This window comes from Panthera tigris, chromosome A1 (assembly GCF_018350195.1).
Source record: "Panthera tigris isolate Pti1 chromosome A1, P.tigris_Pti1_mat1.1, whole genome shotgun sequence".
NCBI classification, from domain to species: Eukaryota; Metazoa; Chordata; class Mammalia; order Carnivora; family Felidae; genus Panthera; species Panthera tigris.
This window is the reverse complement of record NC_056660.1, coordinates 233543523-233566188: the sequence shown is the minus strand read 5'-3', so window position 1 is coordinate 233566188 and position 22666 is coordinate 233543523. Positions and strand designations below refer to the sequence as shown.

Below are 22666 nucleotides of genomic sequence, written 5' to 3'. Positions count from 1 at the left end.
GAAAGAAGGAAGGAAAGGAAAGGAGAGGGGAGGGGAGGGGAGGGGAAGGGAGGGCAGGGGAGGGGAGGGGAGGGGAGGAGAGGAGAGGAGAGGGCAGGGGAGGGAAGGGAAGGGAAGGGAAGGGAAGGGAAGGGAAGGGGAGGGGAGGGGAGGGGAGGGGAGGGGAGGGGAGGGGAGGGGAGGGGAGGGGAGGGGAGGGGAGGGAAAGCCATTTTATGAAATACCTGACCAATAGTCTCCAAACACGTCAGGGAGATGAACGAGTTATGAAGGACGGGGGAGCATGAGGACGAAGAGGTCATGAGCCCCTCACGGGATCCCGCTACAGAAAAGGACATACGTGTGAACCTGATGAAATCTGACTCATCTGTAGCTGAGCTAATAATATCAGACCGGGGTTAATGTCTTTGTTGCGTGTGCCAGCCTCACACAGATGTGGACATGAGACGGAGTCAGAGGAGGGGTGTGCGGGAACTGAGTGCTATCTTTGCAACTCTCTCGGAAGTCCAAAATTACGTCAAGTGAAAAGCGTTTTACAAAGTTGAAAGGCCATCAACTCGCTTGCCAGGGTCACTAGAATAGAATCTGAATTGTTTGCTGTGGCACTGAAACCCCCCCGTGATCCCGCCTCCTGTTGCTGTCTGTCTGCTCCCCGCCCGTCACGATCCCTGATGAAGGGCCCCCCCACACACACACATACGCAAATGCTACCACTATCCAACCACACTAAGCTATTGACAGGCTCCCCGAAGGCAGCACCTGCTTCATGCCCATGGTCCCGGGCCATCATCGCTCCTTCGTCTTGGGGCCTGGTGTTTCTCAACCAACGCCTTTCTCATAATTCAACCCAAAAGTCACTTCCAGGTAACTTCTCTGAGCCTCCGCTTCCACCAAAGGCAGAACTGACGACTCCCCCCCCACGGCCCCCACCGCACAGAACCTGTGCTGACTTACGCCGTGGGTCCTACTGCCTCGACTGCACAATCTCCCTCCACCGGCTAGACCCATGGTGCCTGACGACGGGACTGATGTGTATTTATCTCTCAGTCAGTGCTAACTGTGTACATGGGGCTAGTTGGGCAGGAGGGTCTTCCTGGAGCTGGAAACTTGTCTAGCTAATCAGCATGTGAGACGGCACCTCTGGGGGTTCTGGCAGTGGGTCCTGGAAGCTGACGCTCATCCATCACTGTCCCCGCCATCCAGAGCATGGGACTGCCAGCGGCCATCTGCAAAGGGCCGGCACAAAAGGTCACTTCCTGGGGACCTGTGAAAAAGCAGTGTCTAAGCTAAAATGTGTAAATTATGAAGAAAAGCTTGCTACTCAAGAAAGCCAATTGTTCTCAGACGTATCTGAACAGGCCATTAATGTAAACAGGGTTACCGAAATATGAACACGAATTAGAATTATTCCTCGTTAAGTCAAGCCCTGTAATTAAGTCAAGCACTTTCTCTGGCCAGCTGGGGCTAATCCATATATTTAAAAGTAGGAAGCCTGAGTTCTTTTTATAAAAATCTAAGGTTCGCTTTTTTGTCCAAATTTTTACTCGATCTGCTCCTTCGTGCTCCCATGAGCCCCAGTGACTGCAGATTCTGGACCAACACCGCTCGCGCACGGCACAGGACTCGGAGGTTCAGAAAGGAGGGTGTGGGTCTTGTGGTTCAGATTTGATCGCGGCAGTGCCCCCAGACCACGCGCCAACTGTGGGAACACTTTAAGTCTGGCGTTTTCAGGGGAGTGAAGAGATCTTTTAACGTTGTTCCCGGCGTATATACTTTTCCGTATTGATTTCTCACAATTCCAAAATAGAGTTCACGTAGCAGCGGGGCGATGGGTCTGGGATTTCAAAGCCTGCTCTTGATTCGAGGCACAGAACGTTTCATTTGCAGCTTCCACCTTGGCATCAGTTTCCCCAAGTGCACCTTCAATATTTGATCACAGGCATGAGAACAACTGTATCTATTACCCCAGCCCGCGGCGCGAGGCTCACCCTTAATTCTGTTTCCTGTTAGTGCAGGATAAAAAGAGAAAGAAAGAAAACAAAGGAAATAGCATCTATTTCTCCGAAGAGAAGCCTGCTGCGTTTTGAAAGTGAAGCTTTTATTATTGAGTTTCTTTGTCCCACAAAGCATTGCAGCGAGACCTATGAGCAACTCTGCTGCTGGTTCCTTGTGTCTCCTGCTCAGTCTCAGCAACACCCGACTCATCCTGCCTGGTTCTCTGTCAAGGAGAAGGGAGACGAGAGAAGCCTGGCATCTACCCGCTCGCAAAATATCTCCCAGTGACCTGCTTCGATGGGCCCTTTCTCCACCCCCCTGAGGTCACCTTGTAAAATCACCGATGTGATCACGGCCATGCTTCTGTTTTAGCTGCAGCTGCCCGCTTGATATTCCCGTCATCGTGGAAGTATCTACCAATTCATCAGATATGTTCAGGGCATACTTAACCAACGATCGGTCCACCCAAACAGCCTAAAGTCCTTTCTCCTGCTTTGCCTACACCCCAATCACCCTCCTCCCACCCCACTGGTCACCAAGTCCTGTGGCTGCCCCTCAGAAAGACCTCTGTGCTGTGTGTCCCCTTTTCCCGTTTTTAAGACACTAATGCAAGATCAGCTTTTTCTACCCTGGAACTACAATTAAGAATGACTTTTATATCCCTTTCCGGAAGGCTACAAGGGACAAGGGACTAGGGAGGGGAAACAGATGGGTACCAGCCCCAGAAGCAAAAGGAAGCTCGTGGAGGATTAAAGGCCAGGATGAGCGGGAACAAAACAAACGCGGCTGCTCTCAGTTCTGTCACTCCTAAGATCCAGAGTAAGAGGGAGCCCAAATTCGGCGTAGCTGTGCAACTTTCTCCTTTGCTGAAAACCAAAAACTTTGCTTGGACCTAACAGAAACATTGAGGTGGAAGAAAAATTGATTGGACCATCCCCAAATCTGGAGAGACGGTCACAACCGGAGAGATGGGCAACCAAGATCTGTCTGCCTGGAGGAGAAGCCCTTGGAGCCGTCAGCCGGAAGACACGCTTACTCGGCGATTTGAACTGCTGGAGGCTAAGTGTGGACTCCCAGGAGAGTAAGAAATCCCCGGAACCCACACCTTGGGGGCTGGGGGGAGCACACTCTCATGGGCTTTACTACCCGTAGCCACACCAGGTTTTTACGGTGAGGCCCTGAGAAGGATCCCCCGCCAGGGCAGGGAGAAGGGAGGAATAATCATCACGAAATATGCCCAGACCTTCTCCCTGGCAAAGGTGTACTCCCCAGGGGACAATGCATCCCCAAAACTTTATCCCAGATGGGTCAGGTGCTTCTATCCTGCTCCAGACCCCTGCGAGCCTTTCTGCTTCACGAGGGGGAAGAGCGGCCAACAGGGCCAGACTTCCAGAAAACAAAATGAGGGAATCGAGGAAGAACCGTGGGGGGAAAGGATGCGTCCATGGAGACACAGTGGTGAAAGTCACAGCCCCTAGACCCAGGCCGAGTCACTGAGACCCAAGCAGACCACACAACACGTGAACACTCCCGTCCCCTATGCCTTCCCCCCAACCGCACCGGGACCCTAGCGGAACGGCGGAACAGAGCCAAGACCACTGCGAAACAGACCCCAGGAAGAGTTCCAAGAGATGCTAAAGACAACAGCAGAGACAAAAACACCAAAACTAGAGGAATTTTCAGACCCTGGCACCTACACCTAGAGCAAACATGGAAAAAGAAGCCCAACTCCTAACCAGTTTAACATAAACCTTCACACCCAAGACCTATTTGCCTCCATTCCTGTTACCCAGCCTTCAAAACACAGGCAAGGTACGCAAAGGAGCGAGAGAAAGTAGTCGAAACAAGGAGAGCAACATCACGATCAGACTCAGATGTGACAAAGATGTTGGAATTAGCAGCCAGAGAATTTTAAATAACTGTGATTCGTATGTTGAGTATTAGCATGTTTCAACAACTCTGATTAGGATGTTAAGTGGATAAAGAGACAACAGGCAGAAGTGGATGATTCTATGGGCTGAATGTCTGTGCTCTCCCAAAAGTCCTATGTGGAGATCTTAACCCTCCGTGTGATGGCGTCTGGAGGTGGGGTCTCTGGAAGGTGATCGGGTCATGAAGGCAGAGCCCTCCCAAGTGGCAGAGCTGCCCCAATAAGAGAGACTTTACACAGCTCCCTTGCTCCTTCCACCGTATGAAGTCATGGCAAAAAGATGCCATCCTGGGGGCAGGGTCTCATCAGACCCCGAATCTGCTGGTGCCTTGATCTCAGATGCCCAGCTTCCACAGCTGTGAGAAACGCATTTCTATTATTTAAAAGCCACACAATACACGGCATCTTGTTTCAGCAGCCTGAAAAGACTAAGACAATGGCTAATGTAAGCAGAGAGATGGAAATTCTAAGAACTGAAAGGAAATGCTAGAAATCAGAAACACGGTAACAGAAATGAAAAAACACTGTTGATGGGCTCATCAGTAATCTAGACACAGTCAAGGAAACAATCAGTGAGCTTAAGAATGTGTCAACAGAGGGGCGCCTGGGTGGCTCAGTTAGTTAAGCGACTGACTTCGGCTCAGGTAGTGATCTCATGGTCCATGAGTTCGAGACCCTCATCGAGCTCTGTGCTGATAGCTCGGAGCCTGGAGCCTGCATCGGATTTGTGTGTGTGTGTCTCTCTCTCTCTGCCCCTCGTTCACTCATGCTCTCTCCTCTCTCTCTCTCTCAAAAATAAATAAACATTTAAAAAATTTTAATAAAAAAATAAAAATAAAGTAAAAAAATAAATAAAAAAGAGTATGTCAATAGAAACTTCCCAAACTGAAAGAGGAAAAGAGTTAAAAAAAAAAATGCAAACCAGAAAAGAACATCCAAAAGTTTTGAAACAATTTCAAAAGTCGTAATAGCAAAAGGAGAAGAAAGAATTGGGCAGAAGAAATATATGAAGTAATAATGGCTCAGACATTTTCAAAATTAATGTCAATACCAAGCCACACATTGAGAAAACTCTGAAAGTACTACGCAGTACTAATACCAAAATACATGTGTACGCACACACACACAGACACACACACCTTGACGTACCACACTGAACCTGTATAGAACCAAAGACAAAGAGAAAATCTTGAAAGAAGGCAGGGGGAAGTCTTGTCTCTACGAAAACATGGATAAGAATTGCAGTGCTTCTCATCAGAAAACAGAAGTGAGCTATTTCAATGGTTGGAAGAAAAAAAACCAACCAGCCTAGAAATCTGTCCTTCAAGGAAATTATCCTTCAAAAGAAAAGGGAAAATGAAGACTTTCCTAGACAAACAAAAACTGAGGAAATTCATTGTCAGGAGATCAGCGCTGGAAAAAACGTTACAAGAAGTTCTCTCTCTAGGAAGAAAGAAAACAATATAGACTAGAAACTTGGGTCTATATTGTTTAAAAAGGAAGAGCATCTGAGAAGAAATAAACGACAGTATAATATTTTTATTATTCTGATTTTTGATCGATCTGAAAGTTAATTCTTTGCTTAAGGGAATAAGAGTAATTTGGTATTGTGATTACAGCACTTAAGTGACAGGAGTGTAGCAAGGGGTAGGCGTGAGGAATTACACTACCTATAAAAGTACCTGTCCTACACATAGAAGTATTTCCACTATACATGGTAGGCTATAGTGCTGTTGGAAGATTGATTCAGTTTACTTAAAAATGTATATTGGAGGGGCACCTGGGTGGCTCAGTCAATTAAGCGTCCGACTTCAGCTCAGGTCATGATCCCGCAGCTCATGAGTTCAAGCCCCACGTCAGGTTCTGTGCTGACAGCTCAGAGCCTGGAGCCTGCTTCAGATTCTGTGTCTCCCCCTCTCTCTGCCCCTCCCCCACTTGCGCTCTCTCTCGCTCTCTCTCTCTCTTTCTGTCTCTCAAAAAAAAATAATAAATCAATAAAGTAAAACAAAAATTTTTAATGTATGTTGTAAATGCTAAGGCAGCCACTAAAAATTATTAAAAGAAGTAACACGCTGACATGCCCAGAGAGGAAATAAAATGCTCAATTAAAACTAGAGATGGCAGAAAAAGAAAGAAATAAAAGAAATAATAATAATAATAATAATAATAAATGGTTGAAAACAGTAAAAATCCAAATATATCTATAATCACTTTAAAGTGTATGGCCTCAAATTTAAGATACTAACCAGATGAATATAAGCGAAGGGAAACAAAAGTAATATAAAAACAGGGAGGGGGACAAAACATAACAGACGCTTAATAGAGAACAAACAGAGGGTTGCTGGACAGGTTGTGGAAGGGGGGATGGGCTAAATGAGTAAAAGAAAAAGAAAACGAAAAAATAAATACAATAGAAAAAAAAGTGTATGGCTTCAGAAATTCCTTAAATGACAGAGATTCTCACACGGAATTAAAAAAAAAAACTCAACTCTATATTGTCTACAAAAAAGAAAACCTACATAAAATATAAAGAAAGACTCAAGTTAAAATTGAAGGGATGGAGAAGGTTATATCGTGCTAACACGAACAGGCAGAAAAGCTGGAATAGCTATAATAATTTCAGAGAAAGTAGGTCTCAGAACAAAGAAGATTAACAGAGATAAAGAAGGACATTAAATAGTGAGGAAGGAGCCAATTCTCTAGGAAGACATAATGATAAGCATGAATATGCCACATGACAAAACATCAAAAGATGTGAGGAAAAAAATGATAGAAATGGAAGAAGAAATAGTCAACTTCACTATTATAGTTGGAGACTTCAATATCCCCTGCGTGTAATTGATATATCAAGTGGGCAGAAAATCAGTAAATATATAGACAGCCTGAACAGCACCATCAGTCAATTTGATCTAATTGACATGTTTTAGAATTCTTCATTCAGTGATGCTAGAACACACATTCTTTTCAAGTTTATGGGAAACATTCACCAAGATAAGCCACATTCTGGCCATGAAAAATACCTTAACAAACTTAAAAAAATAGGAATCATACAAAGTATATTCTCAGACTACTATTAAATGAAATTAAAAATCAGTAACAGAAAGATAGCTGGAAATTTCCCCCAAACAATTGGAAATTAAACAGCATACTTATTGAAGATACCAGGTTTGCTAATGGGTTAAAATACCATAATCGGATTTGACCTTGGCCACTGAGATAGGGTGTTTGTTTTTTCTTTCTTTCTTTTTTTTTTTTTTTTGGATAAACTTTGGAAATTGTTTTTAAATTTTTTCAGATTATACCTTATGGTCTTAAAATTAAGACTGGCAGCAAGAAAACATTAGATAATGTAAGATGTTATAATTTTATAACACGTTTGGACAAGATTGGTCTAACAATCTCCCTGACTTTTTAGGTTTTTATTGTAAAAATTCTGGAATGTATTAAAAAAAAGAGACTCCCTCACTAAATATTCATCTTGCAGATCTTACGGTTTCAGTTCTGTATCCCTCCTGACAAATGAATTTAAAAGCATGTGTAAGTCTTATATTTTAAGGTTTGTTTTTTATCATTATTTACAAAAGCATTTTTCTTGAGTTGCAAATATAGTTTCCCAACTTAAATAATATCAAACTAAATGTATGTCTTTCTAGATGCATCTTTGTTCAGAAAAAAGAATATATGTACATTTAAATTAAAATCTTAATTCTTTTATGAAAAATAAATAAATAAATAAATAAGCAAACAAACAAATAAACAGCGTACTTATAAAAAGCCCATAGACCAAAAAGAAGTCTCAGAAAAATTTTAAAATATTTTAAACTAAATAAAAACGAGAATTCAGCTCAGCAAAATTTGTGGGATTCAGAGAAAGCATCAATGAACCAAAATCAAAGAATCAAAAAGCTGGTTTTTTGAGAAGATAAATAAAATTGATAAACCTTTAGCCAGGATAAGAGAGAGGAAGAGAGGGAGAAAAGAGAGAATTCAAGTCACCAATATAAGACTGATTCCTTGGGCATTAAAAGGATAATAAAGGAATACTATTAACAACTCTTTGCCCCAAAATTTGATAACTTAGATGAAATGAAGGAATTTTTTGAGAGGCACAAAATAACAAAACTCACACAAAGGGAAATAGTCAACATAATTATCCTTATATCTACCAAAGAAATTGAATCAATAACTAATAATCTTTCAAAAAAGAAAGCACTGGTTCCAGATGGTTTCATTGGTAAATTCTACCAAACATTTATGGTAGAAATAATACTAATTCTCCATAATATCTTCTAGAAAATAAAATCAGAAGGAACACTTCATAACTTGTCTATGAGATCAACATTACTTTAATACCCAAACCAGACAAAAACATTTTAAAAAAGAAAGTTAAGAAAAATATTTCTTATGAATATAGATGCAAAAATGCTCAACAAAATGTTAGCTAATCAAACCCATCAATGTATAAAAAGAACTATATACCAAAACCAAGTGGGATTGATTGTAGGCAATATGAGTCTGGTTCAACATTCAAAAATCTATCAATGAATCAATACAATTCTCATATGAACATGCTAAAGAAGAAAAATCATTTGATCATAATTTAACAAAATCCAATGCCTATTCATGGTAAAATTATCAACAAACTAAGAAGAGAGAAGAACATCCTCCAATTGATCAAGAACCTCTATTAAGAAACTAAAGCTAACATCCTACTTAAGGATGAGAGACCAGACACTCTCCCCCTAGGACCAGGAACAAGGCAATGATGTCCTCTCACCATTCATGTTCGGCATGGCGCTGGAAGTTTTAGCTGGTGCAACAATGAAAGACAAAGAAATATGCATATGCAGATTGGAAACAAATAAGTAAAACTGTCTTTATTTACAGACATAACTGTGTATGTAGAAAAGCACAACAAAAACAGGCCTAGAATTAATACACAAGTTAGGGGCGCCTGGGTGGCTCAGTCGGTTGGGCGTCCGACTTCGGCTCAGGTCATGATCTCGTGGTCTGTGAGTTCAAGCCCCGCGTCGGGCTCTGTGCTGACAGCTCAGAGCCTGGAGCCCGTTTCAGATTCTGTGTCTCCCTCTCTCTCTGCCCCTCCCCTGTTCGTGCTCTGTCTCTCTCTGTCTCAAAAATAAATAAATGTTAAAAAAAAAAAATACACAAGTTAAACAAGGTCTCACAGTACATGCTTAAAACACAGAAGTCGATTGTTTTCTTATAAGCCGGCAATAAACAACTAGTTTCAAATCTAAAAGCACTCTGATGGTTAACTCCGTGTCCACTTGGCTGAGCCACAGTGTCTATATATTTGAAAAACATTATGCTGGATGTTTCTGTGAAGGTGTTTTGGGGGTGACATTAAGACTTAAGTCATTGCACTTTGAGTCAAAGCAGATTACCCTCCATAAGATGGGCGGGCCTCATCCAATTAGCTGAGGCTTTAATAGAACATGGTTTGGGCTTCTCTGAGGAAGAAGGAACTCTAGCTGTGGACTGCCTTTGGACTCAAACTGCAACTCTTCCCTGGGCTCCCAGCCTGCCAGCCTACCCTTCAGATTCTGGACTTAATAAGCCTCTACAATCACATGGGCCAACTCCGCAAAATAAACCTCTCTCAATAGATGATAGGAAAATAGGTAGATGATGATGATGACGGATAGATACATAGAAACATAGATAATAGATATAGATAGGTGGTAATGATGAAGACTGATAGAGAGATGATAGAGAAAGAGAAAGAGAGAGACAGGAAGATAGATATAGACACACACATCCTGTTGGTTCTACAAACCCTGATGAATATAAACACCAACTAATACAATACCAACAAAAAATTAAATAATTATGTATAAATTAACAAAAATACATATAGGGCCTACATGCAAAAAGTTATAAAATACTGATGAAGGAAATCAAAAAATATCAAAATAAATGGAGAGATACCCCATGTTCCTGATGGGAGGTCTCAATATCATTAAGATGACAATTCTTTCCAACCCAATCCATAGATTCAAGTTACTTTCAATCAAAATCCCACTAGACTATTTTGGGAATATCAACAAACGAATTGCAAAGTATATAGAAAAAGGCAAAAAAAACTAGAATAGGCAATACAATACTAAAAAAGAAGAATGAGGTTAGAGGACTCACACTATTTGATTTCAAGATTTACTATAAAACCACATAAGTTAAGACAGCATAGTATTAATAAAAAAATAGACAAGTCAATGGAACAGAACAGAAAGACAATAAATAGAGCTACAAAAATATAGTTACCTGATTTTTGACAAAAAAAGAAAGGGAAATTCAGTATTAAAAAGATAGTTTTGCTCAAAAATGATGCTAGAACGACTGGATGTCAATATTGAAAAAAATCTAACAGAGATCGTACAACTTTAACAATAATTAACTCATATTAGCTCTAAATGAAAAATGCAAAATCATAAAACTTTTCTAAGAGATTCTAGGCGAAAAACCATGAAAACTTGAATTTGATGATGAGGTTTTAGATTCAACAGAAAAAGTATGATCCATGAAAGAAAAAACTGAATTCTTAACTTGGACTTTATGAAAATTAAAAACTTCTGCTGTGTAAAAACACACATTAAGTGAGTAGAAATATAAACCACAGGCTGGGAGGAAATATTTTCAAAACACTATCTGATAAAGGACTTCTACTGAAAATACACAAAGAAGCTTAAAAGTCAAAAATTAGAAAATAACCCAATTTTTAAAATGGATAAAAGATGGGGCACCTGGGTGGCTCAGTCAATTAAGCTTCCAACTTCATCTAGGATGTTAGAATGACCCAGGTCATAACAGTTGAGAGTTGAGACATACACTCATGGTTAGCTTAATATAGATGCAAATGGCTTCACCAAGAAATATTTACAGATCTGTGTTTATGCACAAGTTGATATTCTCACATATTTTTCCTTTCTCTGTCAGATGACAGAACCCAGGAACACCACCACCCTGTAAGAAGAAACACATCCAGCACCACATCCTGATTTCCAATACCGTTCTGTAATGAGACGACCCAGGGATCCTTGGAGAAATGGTTGATTCTAGGACTGGGGCAAGAAATACACAAGAGGAGCCTTGAGCATCTTGTGGTACAAGAGGCAAGGAAGTGTTAAATAATAATATAATTAATTAATTAAAACTATGACTAGGGGTGGGGCACCTGGGTGGCTCAGTTGGTTAAGCATCCGACTTCAGCTCAGGTCATGATCTCACAGTCCAGGAGTTTGAGCTGACAGCTCAGAGCCTGGAGCCTGCCTGGGATTCTGTGTCTCCTTCCTTCTCTGACCCTCCCCTGCTCATGCTTTGTCTCTCAAAAATACATAAATGTTAAAAAAATAAAATAAAAAAATATAAAAAACCTATGTCCAGGGGGTATAGCAAAAAGTCACTGGAGCCAATTAAAATAGCTCTCAATGGTCAAAGCTGGACCAATTTGAGCAACAAAGTGAGTAAAGTAGTATTAGATAATGACCCAAAGTATAGAATAAATATCCATGAGTCCACACTGATATAAAAAAAATGATCAAATACATAAATAATGGAGGAGAATAGAAAAGTTCCCATGCACAAGAATTCCAAACAACTTAAATAGATAACTCTGTTTTCTAAGGGGTAGAGCATAACTCTCCACTCAAGCATGGGCTTCCCTCACATAGAGTAGAGTACGCAGGGAGAGGGGTAACTTTAAAGAAACAAAATTATGACCTCCCCAAGTGCTCAAACTTAACATCAGCAGTCACAAGTCATGTTGACAGTGTGTTCCCTTGATATGATGGGGTACAAATGGTACTTGACATCTGTGGTCTTTCTCCCCCAAACCTATAACCCCAGTCTAATCGTGAGAAAAATATTAAACGAATCCCAGTTCAAAGACATTCTACAAAATACCTGACCAGCATTCCTCAAAACTGTCAAGGTCATCAAAAACAAGGAAAGCCCGAAAAAAAAGCAGAGCCCAAGGAGGCAAGATAGCTAAACGAAATGTGGTATCCTGAATGGGATCCTGGAACAGAAAAGGAACATTTGGTAAAAACTAAGAAATTCTGAAAAAAGCGTGAGCTTGCGTTAATGATAACATCAGTATTGGTTTGTTTAAATAAGCTATAACAATATACAGTCGAGAAATTCCTTAATCTTTCATTTATTTTATCTACTTAATTCTTACTTAACTCAATTGTGTAAGCTCTTTTAAATTGTTCAATTCTGGAACATTATAAAGAAAACCAAATTGACAGAACACAGCTTAATTTACTCAAATCTCTCTTCATTTGAGACTGTGTCCTAAGTCACAATGGGCATAATTAGTTTTAGAATCATTAATACACAGTCTGCTTCAGGGTGCCTGGGTGGCTAAGCTGGTTAAGCATCTGACTTCAGCTTAGGTCATGATTTCACGGTTTGTGAGTTCGAGCCCCATGTCGGGCTCGGTGCTGACTGCTCAGAGCCTAGAACTTGCTTTGGATTCTGTGTCTCCCTCTCTCTCTGCCCTCTCCTGCTCTCTCTCATGCTCTCTCTCTCTCTCTCTCTCAAAAATAAATACACATAAAAATGCACACTCTTTTTCATACGCATGCAAATATTTTCATTTCTTGGTTCTAAGTTTTCAGGTTTTGTTGGACTGGCACCTTCCATGCATGTATCACATGAGCAAAGTCCACTTTTTTAAACAAAAACATTTCAAAACTATTTATACCTAAATATGGATTTGGATTTTGTGTATGCTTTTTGCTACATATCATTAGCAAGCATGAGTTCATACCCCATAACTGTGTAGGATGCATATTCAACATTTATTTGATTTGTGTGCTAAGGACCATATTAATTTTTAGTTGAGAGTCATTTGTTGTTTTACTTAACTCTTCTAATAAATATTATATCTCGTCAAAATAAAATCTGATTTCTCTACCGGCATCTATTTGGTATTCCCTTCAGGTGTTTGAGAATGATTGAAAGGTCAAATTTGATAAGATATTCCACCTTTGGGAAGATAAAGAAAATAGCATATATAATTACTGCATTCATTGCTACAAATATGTCACTATGGATATAATTGAGTCATGACTCCCAGTAACAAATGGATTTTCAGCTAAAATTCTGGTTTGTAAGCTCTCCTCTTGACTAATATAGTCTTAGTGCCTTTACCATAGTCCCTCAACTATCTTTTAAATCAATGCCTAAAACTCAAAGTATTTATCTTGTCTCTTACCTAAGTCAAAACCTATACATTTTACAACAGATATAAAACCAATGACATAACCACTCCTTTTGAAGTCCCTGTTTTCTTTTGTATGATAGTTAACATCACATACCAAAAACGTTAGTTGTTCGACAGGACATTTGTCCTTGGTACAATCTAGTTTAAGTGAGTAGTGTTTACTTTTTTAAACATTTATGTATGATTTTTTTCTCTCACTGTTTTATCCATTAAAATATGGATCTCACTTGAATTTTCCATCCTTGATCATGTTCATATGCATTCATTTTTTTTCTATATTCCACATTCAACCATTCTATCATCTAATTTTGAAATCATATGTACAAAACTAAGAAATGTCTATCATTTTCTATAAATATTGTACTAGTGGCATCACACAGAGAAAACATTATCATTTTTGCTAAATATTGGACAGAATATTCTTTAAGAAACACCACCTCCATGTATTTCAATGTTCACGTGTCTTTCTTGAAGATTCTTGGTTGTTTGCTGTACAGGTTTCTTTTCATGGTAGTAATTACACTTGTGTGATTTTTATGTGCAAGGGATGTTTTGTGTTCTTTTTTAAAATTTTTTTAACGTTTATTTTTGAGAGAGAGACCGAGCATAAGTGGGGGAGGGGCAGAGAGCAAGGGAGACACAGAATCCGGAGCAGGCTCCAGGCTGTTAGCACCGAGCCTGACGCGGGGCTCAAACTCACAGACCGCAAGATCAGGACCTGAGCTGCAGTGGGTCACTTAACCAACTGAGCCACCCAGGAGCCCTGGGATGTTTTGTGTTCTTATAATTAAGAACTCGGATGTTTCCAGCCACAAATAACATGGTGGCGAAAGCTAAGTCATAAAAAGTAGAAAAGTTACAAAATACTTTGCCTTTCTTTTTTTTTTTTTTTTTTTACTTTTTATTAAATTCAATTTTGTTAACATACAGTATAATATTAGTTTCTGGTGTACAATTTAGTGATTCAACACTGTTTTTTAACATAGTACTGAAGTCCTAGCCACAGAAATCAGACAACAAAAAGAAATAAAGGGCCTCCAAAATGGCAAGGAAGCAGTAAAAATTTCCCTATTCACAGACAACATGATATTCTATATAGAAAACCCGAAAGACTCCACTAAAAAATTGCTAGAACTGATATACAAATTCAGTAAAGTTGCAGGATACAAAATCAATGTACAGAAATCGGTTGCATTTCTATACACCAATAGTGAAGAAGCAGAAAGAGAAATCAAGGAACTGATACCATTTACAATTGCACCAAAAACCGTAAGATACCTAGGAATAAACGCAGACAAAGAAGCAAAAGATCTGTACTCTGAAAACTATAGAACACTTATGAGAGAAACTGAAGACACACAAAAAATGGAAAAACTTTCTATGCTCATGGATTGGAAGATCCTATATTGTTAAAACGTTGACACTACCCAAAACAAACTACACATTCAACGCAGTCTCTATCAAAATACCACCAGCATTTTTCACAGAGCTAGAACAAACGATCCTAAAATGTGTATGGAACCAAAAACGACCCCCGATAGACAAAGAAGTCTTGAAAAAGAAAACCAAAGCTGAAGGCATGACAATTCCAGACCTAAGCTATATTACAAAGCTATAGTCATCAAGACAGTATGGTACTGGCACAAAAACAGACACATAGATCAATCAAACAGAACAGAAACCCCAGAAATGGACCCAGAACTATATGGTCAACTCATCTTCCACAAAGCATGAATGAATATCCAATGGGAAGAAGACAATCTCTTCAACAAATGGTATTGGGAAAACTGGACAGCGACATGCGAAAGAGTTGGGCCACGTTATTTATTCCTTTACTTACTTGTTTGTTTGTTTGTTTGTTTGACAGCACTAGGGATTATCAAGCTGTGCCTTAGTGTAGGCGTTGGGGCTTGCCCATGGTGCTCTCGATGTATAAACCCCGGACGTTCACCAATTCACAGCTAACTGGATGTTGTTCACAAGCCCATCATCTGTCATTTTCACATGGCTAATGGCCAAGGCCAGATACAGCACCCTCTTCATCTGGGATTTGATCGTGGACTTCACTTCATCTCCTTTGGCCATGATGTTCTCATGGGAGGTCAGCAAAGAGGGGAATTTGCCAGGCTTATTCAGTCCTGGACCAGGATTCGTGGGATCTGCTGAAGCCAAAACGGCATCATACTTCTAATCCAGCTTCTTGACTAAGTTTTTATTTCTGCTGAGTTTCGTTGGTGTCCCGATGTCCATGTGGGGAATATCCACAGCCTTGGCCTCATTGCAGTGCCGCTGGTCCCCCAAAACACAGACAGAGAACATAGGGCAGGGAATGGACTTAAGCCTGATGATGCCTGAGAAGCGTTTGTTCTTCTGAGGGTCAGAGTTCTTCAAGCTGACCTACAGCTTCACCATCTCCAAAAACTTCCTGTACTTGTGCTGGTTGGCATGAGGGACTCACCACGTCACCTGGTACAGGGTGCCCTGGGGGGACTCTTCTGCTCACAGTGACTGGCTCCACAATAACCGGGAAAGACTGGACCACTTTCTGACACCACACACAAAAATAAAATACTTTGCCTTTAAACCTAAACTATAAAAGTTGGTCTCTGTACTTTCTTTTTCCGCTAGAAATAATTTAATTTTGATGTAAAATACTAAGTGTTCTGTCAGACCTACCGAAGGGAAAATCTGATTCGTCAATTTGAATCAGACTGTTTGCTAGAAACATTCACACACTATCAAGACGATGTGCGGAGGTCTCCACGTTCTTGCCCAATTTACCAATGTCGTGAATGTCACCTCATCACGGCAGCAGGCGGGGCTCTGTCTGCGGCTTCTGGTTGCAGATTTGATAAGAATTACTCTTTCCCATTTCCATTGTTTGATCCAAAACAAACTTCAATCTTCCCTTACTAACAAATAAAAGAGATTTTTATCTGACCTCTTTTTCTATTTGGTGAGAATAACTTTATGCTCATTTTCATTATTGTTTCATTAATTAAATCTAATTATAAAATTTATAATATCCTGTTTGTAAATTTCATGTGAGTCACACTTGACAAAAGTCTGCTTAATTTCCTTATTTCCAGATTACATTTTCAATCTAAGCAGGGCACCCTCTGAAAAACTTACTTCTTTTTTTAGCTTTTCATTTCTGAGCCCTGTTTCCATATTCTGTTTCCACAAATACACAAAAATTAATTTACATTTTATTCTCCATGATCTAAAGTAACTTTTTACCTTATAATATGTATTTCAGATTAAAATATACAATAAAATGTTACTTGAATGTATACATTTGAATAAACTGCCACCAAAATATAAATTAAATCATGAAATATGGAAGTCTGTAAATGTTTTGAAATAATGTTAAGAATTTATAATTTGGGGGCACCTGGGTGGCTCAGTCTGTTAAGCGTCCGACTTTGGCTCAGGTCATGATCTTGCGGTCCGTGAGTTTGAGCCCCGCGTCGGGCTCTGTGCTGACAGCTCAGAGCCCGGAGCCTGTTTCAGATTCTATGTTTCTCTCTCTCTCTGCCCTCCCCTATTCGCAAAAACAAATAAACATTAAAAATTTTTTTCTTAAAGAATTTATAATTAAAAAACATGTTTTTAGTGTTTATTTATTTTTGAGAGAGGGAGAGAGAGAGGGGCAGAGAGAGGGGGAGACACAGAATCTGAAACAGGCTCCAGGCTCTGAGCTGTCAGCACAGAGCCCAACGCAGGGCTCGAACTCACGCACCATGAGACCATGACGTGAGTCGACGTCAGACGCTTAACTGACGGAGCCACCCAGGCGCCCCAAGAATTTATAATTTTAAAATACTTGTATTTTCCCAAAGAGTTCTTTTCCTACAATACTTAAACTAATTTTTCAAAATATTTTTTACTTTTATTTATTTACTTTGAGAGAGAGAGAGAGAGCAAGTAGAGGAAAGGCAGAGAGAGAGAGAGAGGGAGACAGAGAATCCCAAGCAGGCTCCACACTGTTAGCACAGAGCCGGACACAGGGCTCTATCCCACGATCCTGGGATCATGGCCTGAGCCAAAACCAAGAGTTAGACACGTAACCGACTGAGCCACCCAGGTGCCCCTAAATTAATTTTTTAAATTAAAGGTCAAACACACATTATAATTAATAAAGTCAAGAATTTTATATCCAAGTTATACAAATAAAGCTGTAATTATATAAATTTCTAAACTATAATTTAATCCTATTAAATGTTTTATACATATAAAGCTACTCAGAATTCTTGCATTGAAATCCTTCCATAAGCCAATGAGTAGATTTGCCATCATGCTTCCCATCATGGCTCACTACACCTGCACTCCGCCAAGCCCCTCTAGCAGCTCCCTCACTGCAAAGCCTGGGGCAACTCACACCCCCTTTCTGGCACTCAGAGCCTTTTCTCTGCTCTTAAAACACAGATCCAATGTGAGGAAGTTTATGTGGGGGCCTGATGGTGTCAGTCACCAGATAAGAGGTCTGGGATTAAGGGTCACGCTGCACAGAGGGACAGGTGCTGAATGGGAAAGATGCCGTGTGTCCCTAAATAAATGTGTGGTTTGCTGTGGTTATTCTATGCACAGCCCAGCACGGGGCCCTCTTGCCCTGATCCAGGGCCAGCACTGCCTGGGTGTACCCTCTACAGAGCCACACGCACAGGTGACGAGGGGCCACACAGAGTGACGCTTAGGGAGGGATCTTTGTAAGAGCCAAAGCCATGATGTCCACAGCCCAGATGTCCATTAACAGCAGGATCGCTGAATAATTTGTTGTGCAGTCACACAACAGAATACCAAACAGCCACGAAAGCTAAAGAACCACACACAACAATGCAAGTGACCATCGCCCACGTGCAGGGAACAGAAGAAGCCAGACGCAGAGGGAAACATACTGATTGATTCCATTTACCGAGAACGGCCTGTGGGTTCAGGGTGCTGCCTGCCAGGTGTACCCGCAAAGAGGAGCTGACAAAAGTCAGCATGTTGATGGTCTTTTTTGAAAATTTTTATTTTATTTTTGACAGAGAGAGAGAGAGAGAGACAGAGCATGAGGGGGACCCAACTGAACCACCCAGGCGTCCCGCATGTTGATGGTCTTTAAGGGGAGGGGAAGGGCAGTGATCTGGAGGAGGAGAGGGGCTTCCGGAGGGCTGCAAACATTCTTGCTATGATCTGCATGTTTGCGTCCCTCCAAAACACGTCTGTTGAAAATGAGCAAGGTGATGTAATTAGGGGGTGGGGCTTTGGGGAGGTGATGAGGTTCCTAAGGTGGAGCCCTGACCAATGAGATTAGTGTGCTCACAAAAGAGGCCCAGAGAGCCCCCTCCCCACTTCTTCCAGGTGAGGACAGAGCGGTTAAGTCTGCGATCTGGAACGCCTGGTACCACACTCGTACCGGGAAATCAGACTTCCACCCTCCAGGACATGGAAAAATACATTTCTGTTGCTTATAAGCCACCTGGCGGGTACTTTTTTATAGCAGCCTGAGTGGACCAACACAGTCTTCTCTCTGAATTGGGTGGCCGGTGACAAGGTGACACGGGGATGTTTCACAGTGTCATCTCCTAAATGCCACATTTATGGCTGTGCACTTCTCTGTGTGTGCATTCTACTTCAGGAGAAAAAAAGATTTTTTTTTTTTTAAGTGAATGAAGGGTTAAAAAAAGGAGAGACACTCTAGACAATTTATTTATTCATTCAGCAAATATTTGTCGACACTGTATGCCAGGCTCCTTGTAAAATGTTCAGAAGCAAATTCAACATCTGAGGCTCTGCTCTGTGCTATAAGCAGATATCCCTGAACAGTCCCTCACTCCTCTCAGCTGTGGCCAGAAATACTGCAAAGGACAGGACACACAAGTCCGCACCTGCAACCTGGAGCCTGCCAGAATCAGGGCTCTTTCTAATCGTACCCTGAACAGAAGATACAGGCGTGTGTCACAGTCAAACTGTCAGCATCCTTCCTTAAATAACCTGCGGCCCCATGCCCTCCATTCCCCACAGGGGCAGGGGACGGGAGGAAGGCACAGCCACCCTCCCAAACTGGCCTGGTACAGAACCTTCCAGAACAAGGAACACTAGGTTTCTCAAATCTCCCTTGTTCTTAAAAAAATCTGTCAGTTTTGGGGTGCCTGGGTGGCCCAGTCAGTTAAGCATCCAACTTCGGCTCAGGTCACGATCTCACAATTTGTGAGTTTGAGCCCCACGTCGGACTCTGTGCTGACATCTCGGAGCCTGGAGCCTGCTTCAGATTCTGTGTGTGTGTGTGTGTGTGTGTGTGTGTGTGTGTGTGTGTCTGCCCCTCCCCAACACGTGCTCTCTCTTTCTCTCTCTCTCTCTCTCTCTCTCTCTCTCTCTCAAAAATAAACATTAAAATTTTTTTTTAAAAAATCTGTCAAATTTAAGCAGAGTTTCTACCAACTTAATTTTGAATTTATTATTTCAGCAGGTGATCATGGCGAAAAAATTTTAAATACAACATAAGAAATCATTTCTCGTATTTCCAGTGGGACAAAATACCACACGTCAATTACTCTTCTTAAATCAATACGATGGACAGCATATTTTCTAATGGACCAAGCTTCTTGATAATTCCAAATGGACACCAAAAGCCAGGCTCCAATGAATGTGTATGTCATAATCCCCACAATCCTATTACATTCAGGAAATACAGAAAGAGGGTAGAGTGAGGGTAGCTGAAATTCATAGACCAGAGCCAGTGGAGGTGATCAGCTCGGCCTCTGCCAGAGGAGCAGACAACATGAATTTAAACCCTCTAAAACACCACGAAGGGGTAACTTCCATGAACTAGCTCCATTGTACACGGTCACCTAGGGACACTAGCGGGGAAACATTATGCGTGCTACTTTTGCTCAGAAAAGTCCAAACAAGCAAACTTCATATACGTGAACCACACTTGAATCTTCGTAGCTTATCTGCTATTATTGTTTTCCTGTAATTCTCAATGTCTTTCTCCCTCAGAGAGGGAGACAGCTAATTGAATACCTGTGAACACCCCCATGGACGTCATAAAAAGATTGTGCAGTCTAGGGGATGAAGTACATTTTATTACAAAGATACAGGCTCAAATACCTATAAAAGCCTATTGTCTGAAGAATGCTTTCTCTGTTTAAAACTCTGCACCTATAAAGGGTTATTTTACAACAGAACATTATTACGTTAAGGCATGCCACCATCAATAAAGTAATGTTTAGGCACAGTTCAAAGATTTAAAAGTCAAGAGAATTAGGAAGAAAGTTCTAATTTCAGCATAATGCTTTCCTGTATGTATAGAAAGCCTCTTTTAATGGAATTATTACTCACGTAATCTTGGATTTTTTTACACTGTTTCACTAAGATTATCCCAATTAGAAGTACTGTCCTTGTTCTTTTGTAGAAGTTAAAACCACTCCTTAGAGGACCTCAAGGTAAATAAGATTAATTAAGACTAATCTCCACAATCCCCACTGAAGTATAACTGAAGTGGGCCTTCTGCTACATTGTATGTAGGAATGTGTATCCACAACAGGAACCCCACGTGAAGATAAGGACCTGAGCAAGGTGAATGTGTCATAATGTGTTCCTGGGTGCTTTCCAGCCACTGGGTTAGTGCTCCTAGGTCACACGATTGCAGTTCATCAGCAAGCATGATTTACCCCCAGGGGTGAATTCACAGCAACAGGTGGTGAGGGTACATACACCCTTGCACAGAGGTCTCGTCTCTCAGAAGCCCACGCATCACCTCCCAAAGCCACATGTTAGACCAGCTCTGCTCACTGGGGTCCAGACTGTGGTCAGGAGGAGGGGACAGAAGGGAGAGGGGTAGCGGTGGGAAGGTGGGCAGGAGGGGAGAAGAAGCAGAAAAGGGAGCAGAAGGAGTGAGGAGTGGGGAGGAGAGAGGGGAAGCCCTCATTTCACCCCTGCCCATTTGCAGTAGAGTTCCAAAAGCCCAATCCCAGAAAACAGACTGCTTAATGGGCACCCAGCCTGTCTCTGTGGCTCATATACAGCAATTAAAAAAAACAAAAAACTTTTTATACATTATCAACCTGGCTATCCTTATTACAAATTCTAACCATCTATTTATGTACACAATTACATTATCTGGAAGGAAATTTTTATTTTCCTATTTTCCAATCTTTGTAATTTGAAAATTCTCAAGATGATGACTACTTCTAGTATCATTGCTATTGAAATTCAGATGCAATCGTGTATCTGGTCTATCTGTGTATAAAATCTCTCATGCGGCGCCATGACCTTGAATAAGAACAGCACTCACTGATGTTAACTAATGACTCCCCGGTGAGCGGCACGTGCATGTGGCCAGTCCCATTCTCACAGACCAGTCGCTGGTACCATCCCCACGAGCCCAGTGACATTCTCAGTGTTCCAGAGCCAACAGCTGTTCCACCGACACTGGAGGTCACAAAGCAAAAGGTGGTCCCCAGAGGACCAGGGAGGAATCACGAGCACTCACCCCATATGAGGTGGTTACCTGGTACTTTATAAGTTGAGAAAGCTCCACCCAAGTTACCATCCCTGTCGCTCAAAAGAGGCTCCAAGTCACGCCATTGGCAGGATTTGATGTCAGTTTATTGGAAAATCGACAAGCAAGGAAGTGATAGAGCACATGTGATCCTTTGAGCTCAGTACCCGCAGAGGGTGTGCCCTTCCCATGCAGTAGGCAGGGACACCCCCGACCCACCCACCCAGGAAGCTCCATGCGGCTCTCACCAGGGGACATCTATGCCACTCTAGTGTGGGAAGCAACCTGGTCGGGGAAAGGTGGGCCTCTGGAGCTCTCAGGACACGGTAGCTTGTTCATCTTGCCAGACCCGTGAGAGCACCTCTCTGCCAGCTTCCAAAAAGCATGAGGAAATGAGACTCCAAGTCACCCAGATCTGATGCCAGAGGACAGTAAACAGACACATCGACAGAGATGTCCTTCAACTAAGCCTTCTTCTAACCAGAGCTTCTCTCCACATCTCAAGACGTAATACCTCCTTATGTTCTGTTTTGAAAAATAAAGAACCCCCAGAAGCACCGACGTGGTAGCCAGGAGCCAAAGCTGCCTTTGGAAACACTTTGAAATGACCCTTTCAGGGGGATCCTTTCCCAAGAAAACAGTCAAAAACACAGACACACATTTATGTACAAAGATGATCACAATGGGATTGCTTCTGAAAGGGAAAATTAGACAAAGTTTGAATGCATGACCCTGGGTTGGAAGCATCGCAATTTATCCTCAAGATGAATCCCACGCAGCCGTGGTATTTCCAAACGGTGCTGAAGGACACAGTGCGCTCACGACACATTGTTAAGGAGGAGAGAGGGTGAAAAATAAACTTACATGAAATGACTCCGTGTCTACTTTGCAAAGGTATAATATGATGTTTGGAAGAAAATTAAGTATTTCAAGTGTAATAATGATTTTTCTCTGTTGGGAGAAGAGTTGGTGTTTATAGTCTTTTTGTACCCTTCCATGTTTT

At 41.4% G+C, this 22666-nt stretch overlaps 1 protein-coding gene and 1 pseudogene across 1 annotated transcript in view; both read right to left on the bottom strand.

Annotated features, from left to right (window-relative positions):
- MED10 (mediator complex subunit 10) overlaps positions 1-22666 on the bottom strand; it is a 115786-nt gene that overhangs the window by 23413 nt on the left and 69707 nt on the right. The gene's annotated exons all lie outside the window — the stretch shown is intronic.
- On the bottom strand, positions 15064-15800 carry LOC102953364 (annotated as a pseudogene).